Below are 16,341 nucleotides of genomic sequence, written 5' to 3'. Positions count from 1 at the left end.
AATATTATAGTTTGTGGGGTTGAACCCCATGTTGGGCTCTGTGGTGACGGCTCAGAGTCTGAAGTCTGCTTTGGATTCTGTGTCTCCCTTGCTCTCTGCCCCTCCCCCACTCACTCTCTCTCTCTCCCTCTCTCTCCCTCTCTCTCTCTCAAAAATAAATAAACGTTAAGAAAATTTTTGAATGGCTTACAAGGATTTAACAATCTAGATCCTTTTGTAGTTCATAAGCGTGATGATTGGGTGTTCACGCCGTTGTGTGACATGTGCCACCCTTAAACCTTGTTACAATGCAGGCACATTACCCGTCTGATGTGAAAAGAAAAAAAAAAGATTTAACAATCTAGCAAGTTATTGGTTTAAATGATTGAAATTCATTTTCCAGCTCAAGGTAACTATGGCTCTCAGAGTAGTGAAAGCTGTTAGCAAGTGCCATTTGCAGATTTTTGAGGGGTCAGGAGAGTTCCTGGCCCCTAATATTTTCCATCTTAATAATTTTTGTCCCTACACCTTAAGTACTTTTTATAAGTTTGAGTCATACAAAACCTTGCACTGCCAGCCTGGAGAGCCCGTTTCTCTGGAAGGTAATAGATTTAGAGAAATAGTCCATTTGGGTTACTCCAAATAATAGCACCTCAAAAAAGCATTACAAATAGTTCTGGATTAGAATTCAAATTTGAGAAATGTGAAGAAGCTAAATTTCCTAGGTCAAACAAAAGTTTTCTATGAATATGGCGGATGCTTCTTTATCTCACTTGCTTTCGATAAGTAGGCCAGTATCAATTTGTATATCTATAATTTCTTTTAAAAATTTTGTTAATGCTTATTCATTTTTGAGAGGGAGGAGGGGCAGAGAGAGAGAAGGAGACACAGAATTTGAAGCAGGCTCCAGGCTCTGAGCTGTCAGCACAGAGCCCGACGCTGGGTTCGAACTCACAAACCACGATATCATGAGCCAAAGGTGGATGCTTAACTGACTGACCCACTCAGGCACCCCTGTCTATAATTTCTTAATTTTAATTCTTCACCTTGTTACTAAAACAAAAAAGCACATAAACAGCATTTAGTTTACTTTTCAGTTACTTGCAAAAACAAACAAACCTGTATGCTATGACCTGAACGTCTGTATTCTCCTAAAATTCATGTGTTGAAAACCTAGTGCCCAGTGTGATAATATTAGGAGGTGAGGTCTATGCAAGGTGCTTGGGGCATGAGAGTGGAGTCCTCATGGTGGGATTAACATCTTATAGAAGAGACCCTACCGAGAGCCCCGACCCCTATCAGCACGTGAGGACACAGGGAGAGAACCTTTGAACCAGGAAGTAGACCCTCCCCAGACACTTAATCAGTTTGCATGATGAAAATCCTGGACTCCTAGTCTCCAAAACTGTGAGAATAAATTTCTCTTGTTGATAGTCTACCCAGGCTGCGGTATTCTGTTATAGGAGCTGGTGTGGACTAAAACACCATGCTGGCTTAAAGGTATAATACAGTAGGACATGGACTCGATTTCCTTTTAAGATGTAAAAATTTTAAAAAGAGTGTATTGGTGATAATTTTACCTAGCCTTACTTATGTTCATCTTACAGGTAAATAGTGATGTAGAGAACAAAGGCAGAAGAAAAAAAATTAAACTTCTTTACAACTTAGAGCCTGGTGTGACCTTCCTCAAGGAGCTTAGCTGCCCCAGTGCAACCTTAGCTTGACATTAGCCCGATTTCCAGGATCCTATAAAAATCTCTTCGGAAACTTCTTTATCTCTACCTTCTTCCCTGCCCTACAACCAAGATACGTGTTAGCAATCATCCTCCAAGCAAATGGCCCACTGATATACATCTGAAGGTCCTCATGACTAAGGACTTACTGGACAGTAGTAAATTATTTTATCCTAACAGAAGCTAGCTCCTCAAGGTCCTGGAAAACTTGCTTCCAAATTCCTTAGAGATTTTTACTATCCCAAACCCCCTTCCAACTTGAAACGGTTTGATCAGTCACCCCCCAGAACCCCAGTGCAGCTCTTTCTGCCTACAGGTCCTGTCCTTGTGCTTTAATAAAACTACCCTTATTGCAGCGAAGACATCTCAAGAATTCTTTCTTGACCATTCGCTCCTGAACAACAACATTTCAGGTCAGATAGATTTCATGAGGATAGAAAAAAAAGAAAAGGCAAGAAAAAAAAGAAACCCTAATAAGTCATCTTTGGGAGATGCCAGAGAACTGTGACATAATAAGAAATATGTACTGGGTCTGTGCACCAGGTTCCTGGCACAGAGCTCTGAAAACCCTAGAAATTTCCTGAGTGATAGGAGAGAGAGAAGCATCTTTTGTTCTTTATAACAAGCCCTTTTCAATTACACCTAAATTGACGTTAATGATGTGGCTTTGAAAAACCCTTACCTATGGGATTTCAGAGGACTGGTTGTCTGGGGAACCAACCACCTGATTAGAGGGTCAGACTTTTAGCCACCTCTGGCCTTGGGGGATGAGAGAGAGGCTGGAGACCGGCTTAGTTATCAATGGCCATTTTATCAATTATGCCTACAGAATGAAACCACCATTAGAAATCTAAACAACAGGACTCAGAGAGCTTCTGGGTTGGTGAACACAGCAGGATGCTGGGAAAGTGGTGTGCCCAGAGAGGGCATGGAAGATCCACACTGCCTCTCCATGCCCATCCCATTTAGCTGATCCTCAGTTGTATCCTTTATAATAAAACAGTAATAGTAAGCGCTTCCCTGAGGTCTGTGAGCCACTATAGCAAACATCAAACCTGAGGGGAGGGTTGTGAAAACCCTCGATTTGTCATTTGGTCAGAAGCACAGGTACTGTAACCAAACTAACGAGTTTCCTCCTTGGTGAGGCACTGATAGAAACTAGATGTGGGGGGAGGGGGGATGGGCATGGAGGAGGGCACTTTGGGGATGAGCACTGAGTGTTATGTGGAAACTAATTTGACAATAAACTATTTGTAAAAAAAAAAAAAAAGAAACTACACTAGGTGAGTTATTGCACAAAGGAAACTATTTGCAGCAATAAGGAGATCCCCAGAATAACTTCCAAAGCTGCTGTGTCTCCCCAAACAGGGGTAAAGGAGTCCCTTTTGTTTAGGGTTAGGATGAATATTTATTTACTTACTTACATGTGCACACACAAGAGAGAAAGAGAAAACAGCAGTAGAGGGAGAGAGAGAGAGAGAGAGAGAGAGAGAGAGAGAATCTCAAGCAGGCTTCATGCCTAGTGTGGAGATGGACACGGAGCTTGATCCCACAACCCTGAGATCACGACCTGCACTGAATCAAGTCAGCTGCCCAACCAACTGACCTACCCAGGTGCCCCTAGTATGAATATTTAGATAGGGGAGCCTTGTCATCATATGTAGAGGTGTGCATAATGTTGCATATGAGCCTTAAGGAAGCATACCTATTATATACATTGTATGTTATGTAAATGAGGCTTGTGCTCTTCCTTGGGCAAAGATTTTAGTATTGTAATGAGCTAAAGGGAATTGTGGATCAGTCCAGAGCTTGGCCCATCTGTGCAGACACAAGTTGGGGGCTTAGCTCAAAGTAGTCTGGGAGGTCTGGGCCACCAGAGCTCTTCCTCTGGACAGTCGTTATTGCTTGAGGGATAGTTTTGGTTTCCATCATGGGATGTTATGCCCATAGAGTCTTTGCCTCAGTTAAGAGATAAGTGGGACAGAAGAGCTTAAGGATAAATGGTTGACAAAGGTTGGTGGATGCATGCAAGTAAGCAATAAAGGTTGAGTCTTGGGGTCTAGCTGGTAACAGTACCTGAAATTACATCCAGTATCTGAGGTTGGGGACAGTCTTGTGGGACTGAGCCTCTAACCACTCTGCACTAACTCTGGGTATTTAGTGACAGAATTGCTCCCCACACATTTAGCTTTGTTGAAGGAGAAAGAGCAGTATTTTTCTTTCAGGAACCAACTTATAATTCTAAAACCTTATAAATGGGAAGAAAGAATCAAACAATTGCTTGTCTTTCTTGTACAAACCATACATGAAGGCAACTAGTAGTTGATGAAATAGTTTGCTTTTAATAAATGAAGCAGGCCTAATAGAATTAGAATATCACTGTGTGGGGACCTCTAATGAAATAATGGATGTAAGAAAAGATCATCAATGGCTCCTAAAAGCCTTAGGCAAAAAATTGACAGAGAACTTGATAGTGCATGATTTGCTGGTTTTGCCTGAATCTGCAGATCAATCTTAGCATCATGGACAGAGGCAATATAATATTTTGTGCTTCCTGATGAAAAGGCACAAACCGCTCACAAAATATTCATGCCAACAAATCAAACCTAAATCTGATTGAGCCTCAAGATGTATTAGTTAACAGATAATATAAGTAATGTTTTAACGTTGTTTTAAACAATGGTGGGATGCAATTAGGAAAATTCAGACCTTAGAAAAAAAGGAAAAATGACAAGGAAAAGAAAGGGAGAACAACAGAAACAGAGGAGGAACCCAGTTTAAAAGAGACAGATAAACTAAATGTAATATGCGACCCTTATTTTGTTCTTGATTTAAACAAATTGATTGTAAAAAAAAAAAAATTCAAGAGCTGCCAAAAAGTCTGTCCTTACTAAAGGCAAAAACAGGATCACAGCCCACCTACTCTCATTGACTTTTGTTGGTGTAAATCCTATCATTATAAAGGTGTACCTCTTAGTTAACCCCTCTTGTCTTGAGTAGAACACTCCCAAGAATCAGCACATTAAACCCCATCAATCACTGATTCTCAACCTTAACTGAGTTTGTGAGCTCATTTTCCCAAGGGCAGGCATCAGTAAAGGACCTAAATCTTAAAAATGATGATATTTTGTTTAAAGTGCCCAGAAAAGGGGAGACCATAAAAAGAAAGGGAAAACTCCAAATCAAATATCACCAACTTCACAAACTTACTGTCATCCTTGAGCTTTAGACATTTGACTTTTCATATAGTCAATTTCGGATAATAGGCTAGTAGAGGTGGACTGCAGCACAGCTTAGATTGAGATGGTGACATTTGGTTTTTTGTTTGTTTTGCCTTTGGGTTTTTTTCAGAGTGTTTTAATATGAATGACTGAGAGTTTAGAAGACCAAACATTTCAAACCAAACAAGGAAGCCATTTTGTGCAGTTTAAAAAAAAATTTAACATTTATTAATTTTTGAGAGACAAAGAGAACAGGGCATGAGTGGGGGAAGTGAAGAGAGGGAGGGAGACAGAATCCAAAACAGGCTCCAGGCTCTGAGCTGTCAGCAGAGCCAACATGGGGCTTGAATTCACTGACCACGAGATCATGACCTGAGCCAAAGTCGGACCTTCAACCAACTGAGCCACCCAGATGTCCCCATTTTGTGCATTTTTAACTCCAGAGCAACAAGAGAGCCTCCTGGCTTCCCAGCTACATATGCCCCAGGATCACTTTTCAAGTGGAGATGAATCTTGAAATCCAAATTACAGGTGAAAAGGCATAAGCCCCTTCAAAAGCACCTCTAATAAATAATCATCCACTCTATTTGAACACCTTCAAAATTAGAAAATCTCAGCCATATTCCATATTTGGTGATGTTTGCTATGAAGTTTTATTATTGTCACACAAGAACACTTCTGCCCATCTCCAGAGATGGCAATTTAGTTCTTGAAGACAGCTTTCTCATCCCTCCCTAAGTCAGCAGACTCTTACCTGGAGCCTAGCAAATGTGGAAGCAGAATGAGGAGAATGCCTTCCTTTTGAGCAATATCAGCACCTTAGAGCAGGAAAGGCCAGTAGTTTGGAAAATGTTAAATCCTGTTATGCCTCACTGAAATTAAAAAGTTATTTCAGTGGTTAAAAAGAGAGCAAGCATACTAAAATCTTTTAAAAATGGTTGTAAAGCCATTATCTTAAGTCTTCCCCTGGTTAAACATTTCTTGCTCTTTGAAATGTTGGCAATATGTATTAATATATATTTACTATAATATTAAATAAAGTGTATTATTTTAAAATATATAACAAATAAATTATATTATATATTATTAGTGTAACTATATATATAATAAATATATAAAAGAGTAACCTAATCCACTTTCCCTTTTAGGATTTGACGTGGAAATCATATCCATCACTTCTACTCACATCTTTGTGACATGCTACCCATACCAGTAAGACAACTGGGAAATGTAGTGTTTATTCTGGGTAGCCATGTGCCTGGATACAGATTCCCTTAAGAATTTGAAAGACGAGGCGGAGGCTGGGTGGCTCAGTCGGTTAAACATCTGACTTCGGCTCAGGTCATAATCTCATGGTCCGTGAGTTCATGCCCCGTGTCGGGCTCTGTGCTGACAGCTTGGAGCCTGAATTCTGTGTCTCCTTCTGTCTCCTCCCCTACCTGCTCTCTCTCAAATTAATAAAACATCAAAAAAACAAAAAAGAATTTGGAAGAGTAGAATGCATAGTAGGAAACCATTGACAGTCTTTGCTCCCATAACTCCAAATAAAAGCTATCACCATATATCACAATGATCATGTGTCCTAAACTATGGGTTTTAGTGAAATGCCCAAATACAGGTAAAATGCATGTGATGGACATTTGTTCTTGGCAGCCAAACGTCATTCACTCTACTTTCAGCAATAATTCTGGCTTCGGGGGAGGGGGGATCCATTCTTTCTTTCAGTTGGTGTGGTTCTGTGGGTGTGCTTCAATTCTTGAATCCAAGGGTGACTTGTGACCTAACTAGCCTAGTTAGTTAGAATAGCACATTCCTTAGACAATAATGATTGGTTCAGGAATGGGCACACCATTTCATTTCAGCCACTAGAAAAGCAGACTCTTCTTTAATTCTGCAGCCATCTTGCGACATGAAGTATGATGGTTAAAACCATTTTTTTTAAGTCCAGGATCCAGCCATGCTTGGCGTCTGCTGTAACTGGAGCTTCTAAGGTACAAGATCCAGTGAATCCTCTTTCCATTTTTGTTTTCTTTTATTTTTATCCATACACCAGTTTGTAGTGGGTTTTCTGTAACTTGCAATAAAAAGAATCCTAACTGATGTATCTGAGACTATTTCTAAATCTCCAAAATATAAACTTATACAATAAAGCATTAAAATAATTTAAAAATTGTTTTAATGTTTATTTGAGAGAGAGAGAGAGAGAGAGAGAGAGAGAGAGAGTGTGTGAGCAGGGGAGGGTGAGAGAAGGAGGGAGACACAGAATTCAAAGCAGCTCCAGGCTCTGAGCTGTTAGCACAGAGCCTGACACAGGGCACAAATTCATGGACCATGAGATCATGATCTGAGCCGAATTTGGATGCCAAACTGACTGAGCCACCCAGGTGCCCCTCAAATGATTTTAAAAAATCAAATAAGGTATCTGACTAGTTCATATATTTAAATGAATGAGCTATTATCGTGTAGCAAAGGCACACATAAGGCACATTGTTCCATACTGTACTTCTAGAATTCGAAGCACTAGTTTGATTGCAGGCTTCAAGAATTCTTTCCCATACGTTACCAAGTAACTAATGTTCCTGCAGATTTGAGAGCTGAAAAATTTGGTGATTATCAAGAATCATCCTTAAATCCTTCTGGAATGAGCTGAGAGTATAATAAGTTTTAAGTGGTATCAAGCAATTTCTTTCTCTTTCTAGTAACTTCTCTTCTAGGCAATCGAATCTCCTTTTCCACAGACTCCACAGTCTCATCCGTGGTTCTTTAAAAAGTACCGATAACACTTCCTCTTACCACTTAAAGTGGATAAATAATTCAGAATAAGATAATACCAAATGTAACATAGAACTGATCGTATTTCTTCCAAGTCCCTTGAGAAATATCTTCAAAGGAAAATACTGAAGGACAATTTTGTGTATTCCTGTAATGTTTCTAATAATGTCAAAATAATAAGAAGCACTCACACTTCTTTCTGTCTGTTTGGAGGAGCCGCATGTGATTTGTGGGATGGAGCCAGCCCAGAGAATATGGGCTGAAAGGTGTTCTAGCACATCTTCCCTAAGGTCTGATTGCATCAGAATTACCCTAGAAAAAAGGTTGTTTTTTTTTCTCATTTTAAAGGCTGGCAGAAGAAGGAGTTTCATTCTTTCTCAGTAACCCATGTCAGTACATAACAAGCTCCACAAGAAATTAATCAACTATATTTTATCCAAATTGTTTGAGCTGAAATGCTTCTGTCCTGTAAATAAAAAGCTACTAATGACTGTCATCAGCATGCGAGCCGAGCCCTTCGTATATTTGGACACCCCAATTAAAAGCCCTTCTTTTAAAATTCTTTTTATTTTTATTTATTTTTTTTATTTTTAGAGGGAGTGCATAAGCTGGGGAGAGGGGCAGAGGGAAGAAGGGAGAGAGAGAGAGAGAGAGAGAGAGAATCCCAAGACCCTAAAAGCCCTTCTTTAAGCTAGACTCGTTTAACCCAGTCTTTCTCAACTGGGAGTGATTTTATCCCTAGGGGACATTTGGCAATGTCTGCAGATTTCTTTGGTTGTCACAGCTGGAGGGGAAATGCTACTGGCATCTAATGGGTAGAGGCCAGTCCTGCTGCTAACTATCCTGCAATGCACAGGAGAGTTACACACACACACACACACACACACACACACACACACACATCGATGCACACTCAGAAACACACTACATCCCAAAAGAATGATCACAAAATGCTAATAGTATCAAGATGGATAAACTCTACCTTTTCTAACATAGTCTTATTTTCCAGGCCTTTATAATAATCATTCCAATTTTCTTTCAACCTCTACTCAAAATACACCATCCCACTTAGACTGGGAGCTGTTAATTACATGTGACTATTACTGAAAAGTAAGAACAAATTCCTTCATAATTCCTTCAGTTCATGATATACGTTAAGGAATAACCTGAAGCGACATGTCCTGTGTGCAGATTATAAACACAGAACTTCACTGGGGATGTGACCCACCACAAATGTCTGCAGACATTTGTATGAACTACAAGGGCCCACGAAGAGTTCTATTCAAATAAGAAAATTGGAATATCTCAGCCTGATAGGAGAGGAGAGGAGCTGAGAGTGTGTGCAGGAAAAGGATGATCTTCCTGAGCCATGGCCAAATAACACAAATAACACAAAGTGATAGAAAATGGAAGAAGTAAGTCCCCGGAACTTGCTCTTATAACTCTCAATGTAAGCAACCAAAGAGAGAGGCTAAGTAAGGCCTCCTAGTCACAGATACATTTTACTGTGGCCTAGGGACACATATTTAAGATATCTTTTGGTAAATTCTTAAAGTTCTGTAACTTTTCCTGTTTCTGTTTATTTGTAGTGCCCTGTTTTTCAATGCGTAGCAGTGAAAACCCTTAAAATGAAGACTCGTGTGCTTGCTTCAAAAATAGTTGGGGCAGCCCCCTCTAACCTTGGCTAACCTTGGGAAAAAAAGATTTCTGGAAGAAAAACTAGGCTGGTCATGCATATGAAGAGAAGCAGTCTGGGGAAGTCCTGAGATCCCCAAGAAGAGATTTGGGATGTATGTGGCACTAATGCTGGGGTTGGAAAAAGTGCTTCAAGTCTTCAAAGATGGGTGCTGAATTCTGTTTTACATAGAGCCTCACTCACATAATACATGGTTTTCTGATTTTGATTAGCATTTTGCTCCTAACTACTGCTCTTAAATTCAAATTATAGCTTCCAGAGGATACAAAGAAGAAGAAGAAGAAGAAGAATATGCTGAGGTTTGCATACAGATCAAATAACCATTCCATTCTAAAACCATAGATTCTGCCATTTGTTGAGATTTCATGCCAGGTTTGACATTTCTCATGCTTGATGTCTACATACAAATATTCACATTGGAGAGTCTAAACAAAAATCATTTGGTTGGTTTGAGCTCTGTAAGGAATATATAAAATGTTCCATGTGGAGCGCCTGAGTGGCTCAGTTGGTTAAGCGTCCAACTGTTGGTTTCGGCTCAAGGTCATGATCTCAGGGTTCATGAGTTTAAGCTGCGCATCAGGCATCATGCTGACAGTGTAGAGGCTGCTTGGGATTCTCTCTGATCCTGCTCTCTCTGCCCATCCCCTGCTCACTCTGCCTTTCTTTCAAAATAAGTAAATAAACTTTAAAAACAAAAAAAAATTCCGTGACATTTCAGTTCCAAGTATATTTTTATGTTTAGATGACTCACAAAGACTTTATTTGCACACTATCCATTTCACATGAAAGATGCTCTGAATGAATATGAGCAACTCATTAATTTCAAATTCATGCAAGGGAAAGATGAAGCCTAATGTCTCTGACATTTCCTCTACTTCCAACTGTAACTACATTCCAACTTCATCTGGCAGCCCAGTCAGGAGGCAGGGGAGACCTGGGTAGTGGGAGTCATAGGCCTGAAATGATGTTTTCTGGACTGTGGGTAGGAGAAGCTGAGGCGGGGGGCAGAGTGGGGTAGTCCTGATGCAAAGACCTGAAAATGGTAGTCCAACTACCAAGGAATGGTAGTTGGATTTTTTGATGGTGGTGTCATGATATAATTGGTCTACCAGCAGGTTGATTTCTGCGCTGTTTAATTGTGTATATTCTACATGACCCCAAGCAACTGGGGAAGGACCAAACTGAGGCCAGGAGAAGTTGAAGAGATCAGAGAGCAAAAGCGCTTCTTTCCTTTCTGAGGACCTGTCTGCCACTATGCTATCATATGGTCATTGACCACTTCCCCTCCATGTTCTCAGGACCACTGATACTTCAGCTATTCCCAAGAAGTTAAATCCCATAGAGAAAGCACAAATCACACAATCAGATTAAATTCCCTTATGTTATATAGAACTTCTGGAAGAGACAGCTACTGCACACCAAGAAAGAACTAATAAGAACCCAAAGGAGATCAAAGTACAGCATAAAAGAGATCCTCTGAAGAGAAATCAAACCATGATCATCAGACTGAAACTTTAATAAAATGAAGGTCATTGTTGATAGTCAATGGAAAATTCAGCGGCAGAAATATCCCAAATGACAGAGCAAAAGTACAAAGAGATAGAAATCATTATAAACAGACAAATAAACTAAAAAGGTAAGAGCCTATATAAAGCTTAAAGGATTGCTTCTAGAAGGAGGAAAATGAGTAGATGGAAGAAAGGTAATAATAGAAGAACATATTTTTGTGTTAAAGAAAGACCAGTGTCTGCAAATTCAAGAGGCTTACTAAGTTCCAGGCACAATCAATGAGAAACATATCCAGGCATATACTGGTAAATTTCTTGAACTTCAAGAGAAAGGGAAGATCTTATAGGTTTCTGGGAAAGAAAGAAAGGTAAATTATAAAGAAAAACAGTCATACAGGCATATGACTTATCTTCAACTTTGGAAGCTAAAAGACAATGGAGTAAACTACAAAGTACTGAGAAAAAAAAGCACAGAAATTCAAGAATTCTTGAGGTGCCTAAATGGCTTAGTCTGTTAACCATCTGACTCTTGGTTTTGGCTCAGGTCATGATCTCACAATTGTGGGATAGAGCCCTGCATTGGGCTCCACGCTAGGCAGAGAGCCTGCTTGGGATTCTCTCTCTCTCCCTCTCTCCCCCTCCCCCGTATCAAAATAAATAAACTTAATTTTTTAGTGTTTATTTATTTTTGAGAGAGAGAGAGAGAGAGAGCATACACGCACAAGCAGGGGAGGGGCAGAGATGTTAGCACATAGCCCAACACAGGGCTTGAACTCACTAACCGTGAGATCATGACCTGAACAGAAGTCAGCACTTACCCAAGTCGCCTCCCAGGCAACCCTCAAAATAAATAAACTAACTTAAAAAAAAAAGGAATTCAAGAATTCTAGACCCAGGCAAGTTATCATTTTCCTGTCAGTTTGGAAAGGCACTTGTAACTACACAAGGATTCAGAAAATGTATCACAGACATACCACCAGCTGAGAAAAAGACCTGAGAAAGAACACTAACAAATTAATCTGAGTAGACCTTTTATACACAGTATTAGTTATTTGCATAACAATTACCCCAAAACTTACTGGCTTGAAACAACACTAAGCATTTATTATCTCCCACAGTTTTTGAGGGTCAGGAGTGGCTTAGCCAAGGGGTTCTGGCTTGAAGTCTCTTAAAGATGAACCCATGATGTGGGCCAGAGCTGCAGTCATTTGAAGACTTAACTGGGGCTGCAAAATCTGCATCCAAACTGGGTCACTCACATGGCCAGCAAGTTGGTTGGCTATTGGTCGGATGCCTCAGTTCCTTTGCGCATCAGTTCTTCCAGGATTGCCTGAATATCCTCATAATATTGTAGCTGGCTTTCCCCAGAGCTAATCATGTTCAAGAGAGAGGCAGGTGGAGCCACGGAAGTCACATAGCATGGTTCTATTTATTAGAAACAAGTAACAAAACCCAGCCCACATTCAAAGATGGGGGACTTCGGAGAGTCAAAAAGTGTGTGAATTCACACAGATAAAGTAAAAGCTAACGGAAACACAAGGAAAACCTCATAAAAATTCAATTATGTTGAGATATTTTAACATACCCTTTTCGGAATCAAACAAAACAAACAAAAATAAGGCAATTGGGAAAAAAATGAATCAATACACTATATTTAATATACATACTAGACCAGGGGCGCCTGGATGGCTTAGTCGGTTAAGCGTCCGACTTTCGCTTGGGTCGTGATCTCGCGGTTCGTGGGTTCGAGCCCCGCGTTGGGCTCTGTGCTGACTGCCAGCTCAGAGCCTGGAGCCTGTTTCAGAGTCTGTGACTCCCTCTCTCTCTGACCCTCCCCTGCTCACGCTGTCTCTTTCTCTCTCTCCTAGAAATAAATTTTAAAAACATTAAAAAAAATATATATATATATATACATACTAGACCCTTACATTCCACAAAAAGAGACATATACCCCTTGCAATATATGAATCAATACACTATATTTAATATACATACATAGACCCTTATATTCCTCAAAAAAAGAGAGATATATATATCCATGAAATAATTTTTTTAAAAAGTGACACAGAGTAAAAATATCTAGCAATATATGTGCAGACGTTGTTTAAAAATTCATTATGTCAGGTGCTGTTCTAAGTACTTTACATGCAATAATTCATTTAATTCTCATAACAATTAATGAAGCAGAATTAAATAATTACTTGGAAATGAACAAACACCCCCCATACCCCTAAATTATCTTTGGTCTGAAGAAGGAATAGAAATTGAAACTATAAATGGGAGTGGATATTCATTAATGTGCACTGATAACAGCTATATTGATATTAATGGCTAGCATCCTTCCTGATTGGTGGGTGTTCACATATACTGATTGTTCAATGTTTTTGATATCACTCCTATCACAAACTACCTATTCTTTTTAAAAAATATTTATTTAATTTTGAGAGAGAGAGAGTGAGGGAGGGGCAGAGAGAGAGAGAGAGACAGAGAATCTTAAGCAGGCTCCACACTGCCAGTGTGTGGGGCTTGAACCCATGAACCATGAGATCATGACCTGAATTGAAATCAAGAGTTGGATGCTTAACCAACTGAGCCACCCAGGCATCCCCCTATCACAAACAATCTAAAACACTTTGAAAAGAACACTTCAGAACAAAAGCTAGGAAATTCAGCAAAACCTGAACACAGAGAAAAACTGAATGTCTTTATTATTAAAGAAGAGAAACAAAAATGAAAAAACCAAAATTAGAGTTAAGAAATTCTAATTAATTAGTTAATTTAAAAATTAACTAAGAAATTAGGATAACAGCTAAATAAAATAGAAGAGCGAGTGGCGCCTTGATGGCTCAATTGGTTAAGTGTCTAACTCTTGATTTTGGCTTAGGTCATGATCTCACAGTTTGTGGCATTGAGCTCTGTGTCTGTCTCTGTACTGTCTGCTTTGGATTCTCTCTCTCCCTCTCTCTCTGCCCCTCTCCTGCTTGCTCTCTCTCTCTCTCTCTCTCAGAACTAACTAACTCAATAAATAAATAAATAACAGAAGAGCAAAATAAGTTTTCAAAGTAGAAGGAAAGTTAAAAAAACAACAACAACAGTGGGTCCCTTAATGCCTCACTCAGTAGAACATGCAATTCTTAATTATTTTGAGAGAGAGAGAGAGATAGAAAGAGAGAGAGAGCATGTGGAGGAGGGGCAGAGAGAGGGGGAGAGAGGATCCCAAGCAGGCTCCACACCATCAGGGGGAGAGAGGATCCCAAGCAGGCTCCACACCATCAGTCCATAGCCCAACACAGGGCTTGAACTCACAAAACTGTGAGATCATGACCTGAGCTGAAATCAAGAGTTGGACACTCAACTGACTGAGCCACCCAGGTGCCCACCAGAAATTGAACTTCTAATTTAAAGTATCCCCCAATAAAATCCCAAGACCCAGATGATTTCACTTAGGAGTTTTATCAAACATTTAAAGAATGAGCCAGTTTTACACAGTTTCTTCCAGAAAATGGAAACAGAAGGAACACTTACCAACTCATGTCATAAGGCCAGTAATATTTAGACACAAAAATTCCAACAAAATATTACCAAATTGAATCCAGGGTACTATGTTAAAAATTATATACCATGACCAAGTGGGAATTACATTGGGTATGCAAAGTTGGTTTGATATTTGAAGATTAACTAATGTAACCCACCATTCAACAAGCTAAAGAAGAAAAATTAGGGGTGCTGGGGTCACTCAGTTGGTTGAGTGTCTGACTTGATTTCGGCTTGGATCATGATCTCAGGGTCGTGGGATCAAACCTCGTGTCAGGCTCTTCACTGAGCATGGAGCTTGCTTAAGATCCTCTCTCTCTCTCTCTCTTCTTCTTCTGCCTCTGTCCCCTACTCATACACACACACTCTCTCTCTCTAAAATAAAATCTAAAAAAAGAAAAAGAAAAAATCTAAAAGAATCAGAGGTGCCTGGATTGCTCAGTTGGTTGTGCATCTGACTTTGGCTTAAGTCATGATCTCACGGTTCATGAGTTCAAGCCCTACAACAGGCTCACTGCTGTCAGGGGAGAGATTGCTTTGGATCCTCTGCCCCCCTCTCTCTGCCCCTCCCCCACATGTGCTCTCTCAAAAATAAATAAACATTTACAAATTTTTTAAAAAGAAAAAGAAAAATCATATTATCATTATAATCACATCCTATGGCTAAAATGATACTTAATGGTGAAAGACCAAATGCTTTTTCCTTAAAACTGAAAATAGGAAGGATGTCTACTTTTACCACTATTATTCAACATTGTACTGGCAAGTCTAAAGGGCAAGAAAAAAAATACAAACTGGAAAATAAGAAATAAAACCATCCTTGTTTGCCGGTTGCATAATTGTCTACCTCAAAAATCCCAAGGAATCTACAAAACAAAACAAAACAAAACAAAACAACTTCTTAAACTTCCATGGCACTGCCTGTGGAGGTGGCAGCCATCTCCTACTCTCTCATCATCATGGCTGCCCTCAGACCTCTGGTGAAGCCCAAGATCATTAGAAAGTGGATCAAGAAGTTCACCCGGCACCAGTCAGACCAACATGTCAAAATTAAGTGCAACTGGAGGAAACCCAGAGGCACTGACAAGAGGGTATGCAGAAGATTCAAGAGCCAGGTCTTGATGTCCAGCGTTGGTTATGGGAGCAGCAGGAAAACAAAGCACGCACTGCCCAGTGGCTTCTGGAAGTTCCTAGTCCACAAGGTCAAGGAGCTTGAAGTGTTACTGATGTGGACCAAATTTTACTGTATACAGATTGCTCACAATGTCTCTTCCAGGAACTGAAGAACTGTTGTGGAAAGAGCAATGCAGCTGACCATCAGAGTCAGTAATCCCAAAGCCAGGCTGCGCAGTGAAGAAAATGAATAGACAGACAGCTTAAGCGCATGTCGTGTTTGTGTTAATAGAACCATAAAACTACAAAAACCAAACCAAAACAAGACAAAACCCCACAACTTCCTAGAACTCTTCAACAGTATCATAGGATACAAGATCAACACACAAAAACCAATCGCATTTCTAGATGCTAACGATGAACATGAAAATGAAATTTAAAACACAATATAATTTGCAATCATTCCAAAGAAAATGAAATAGTTAGATTTTATTTTATTTTATTTTATTTTATTTTATTTTATTTTACTTTTNAATGTTTATTTATTTTTGAGAGAGAGAGAGAATTGGGGCGGGCAGAGAGAGAGGGAGACAAGAATCTGAAGAAAGTTCCAGGCTCCAAGCTGTTGGCACAGAACCCAATGCAGAGCTTGAACCCACAAACTATGAGCTCATGACCTGATCCAAGTCAGACGCTTAACTGACTGAGCCACCCAGGCACCCCATTAGGTATGTATTTTTTTTTTTNCTCTGAGCTGGCAGTCAGCACAGATCCTGACGCGGGGC

The 16,341-nt window shown here is 39.8% G+C and overlaps 1 non-coding gene and 1 pseudogene across 1 annotated transcript; both read left to right on the top strand.

Moving 5' to 3' along the window:
* Positions 1-208: 208 nt before the first annotated feature.
* Positions 209-312, top strand: LOC144238335 (small nucleolar RNA U13). The gene has a single exon (XR_013337085.1). It is a non-coding gene; the product is annotated as a small nucleolar RNA U13 (small nucleolar RNA).
* Positions 313-15,402: 15,090 nt separating this feature from the next.
* LOC144238309 (large ribosomal subunit protein eL32 pseudogene) lies at positions 15,403-15,810 on the top strand (annotated as a pseudogene).
* The last annotated feature ends 531 nt before the right edge of the window (positions 15,811-16,341 follow it).

The sequence above is a fragment of the Crocuta crocuta genome, unplaced genomic scaffold (genome assembly GCF_008692635.1).
Source record: "Crocuta crocuta isolate KB4526 unplaced genomic scaffold, BGI_CrCroc_1.0 scaffold318, whole genome shotgun sequence".
Lineage (NCBI taxonomy): Eukaryota > Metazoa > Chordata > Mammalia > Carnivora > Hyaenidae > Crocuta > Crocuta crocuta.
The sequence above is the reverse complement of the archived record's forward strand: the minus strand, read 5'-3'. Positions and strand labels throughout refer to the sequence as shown.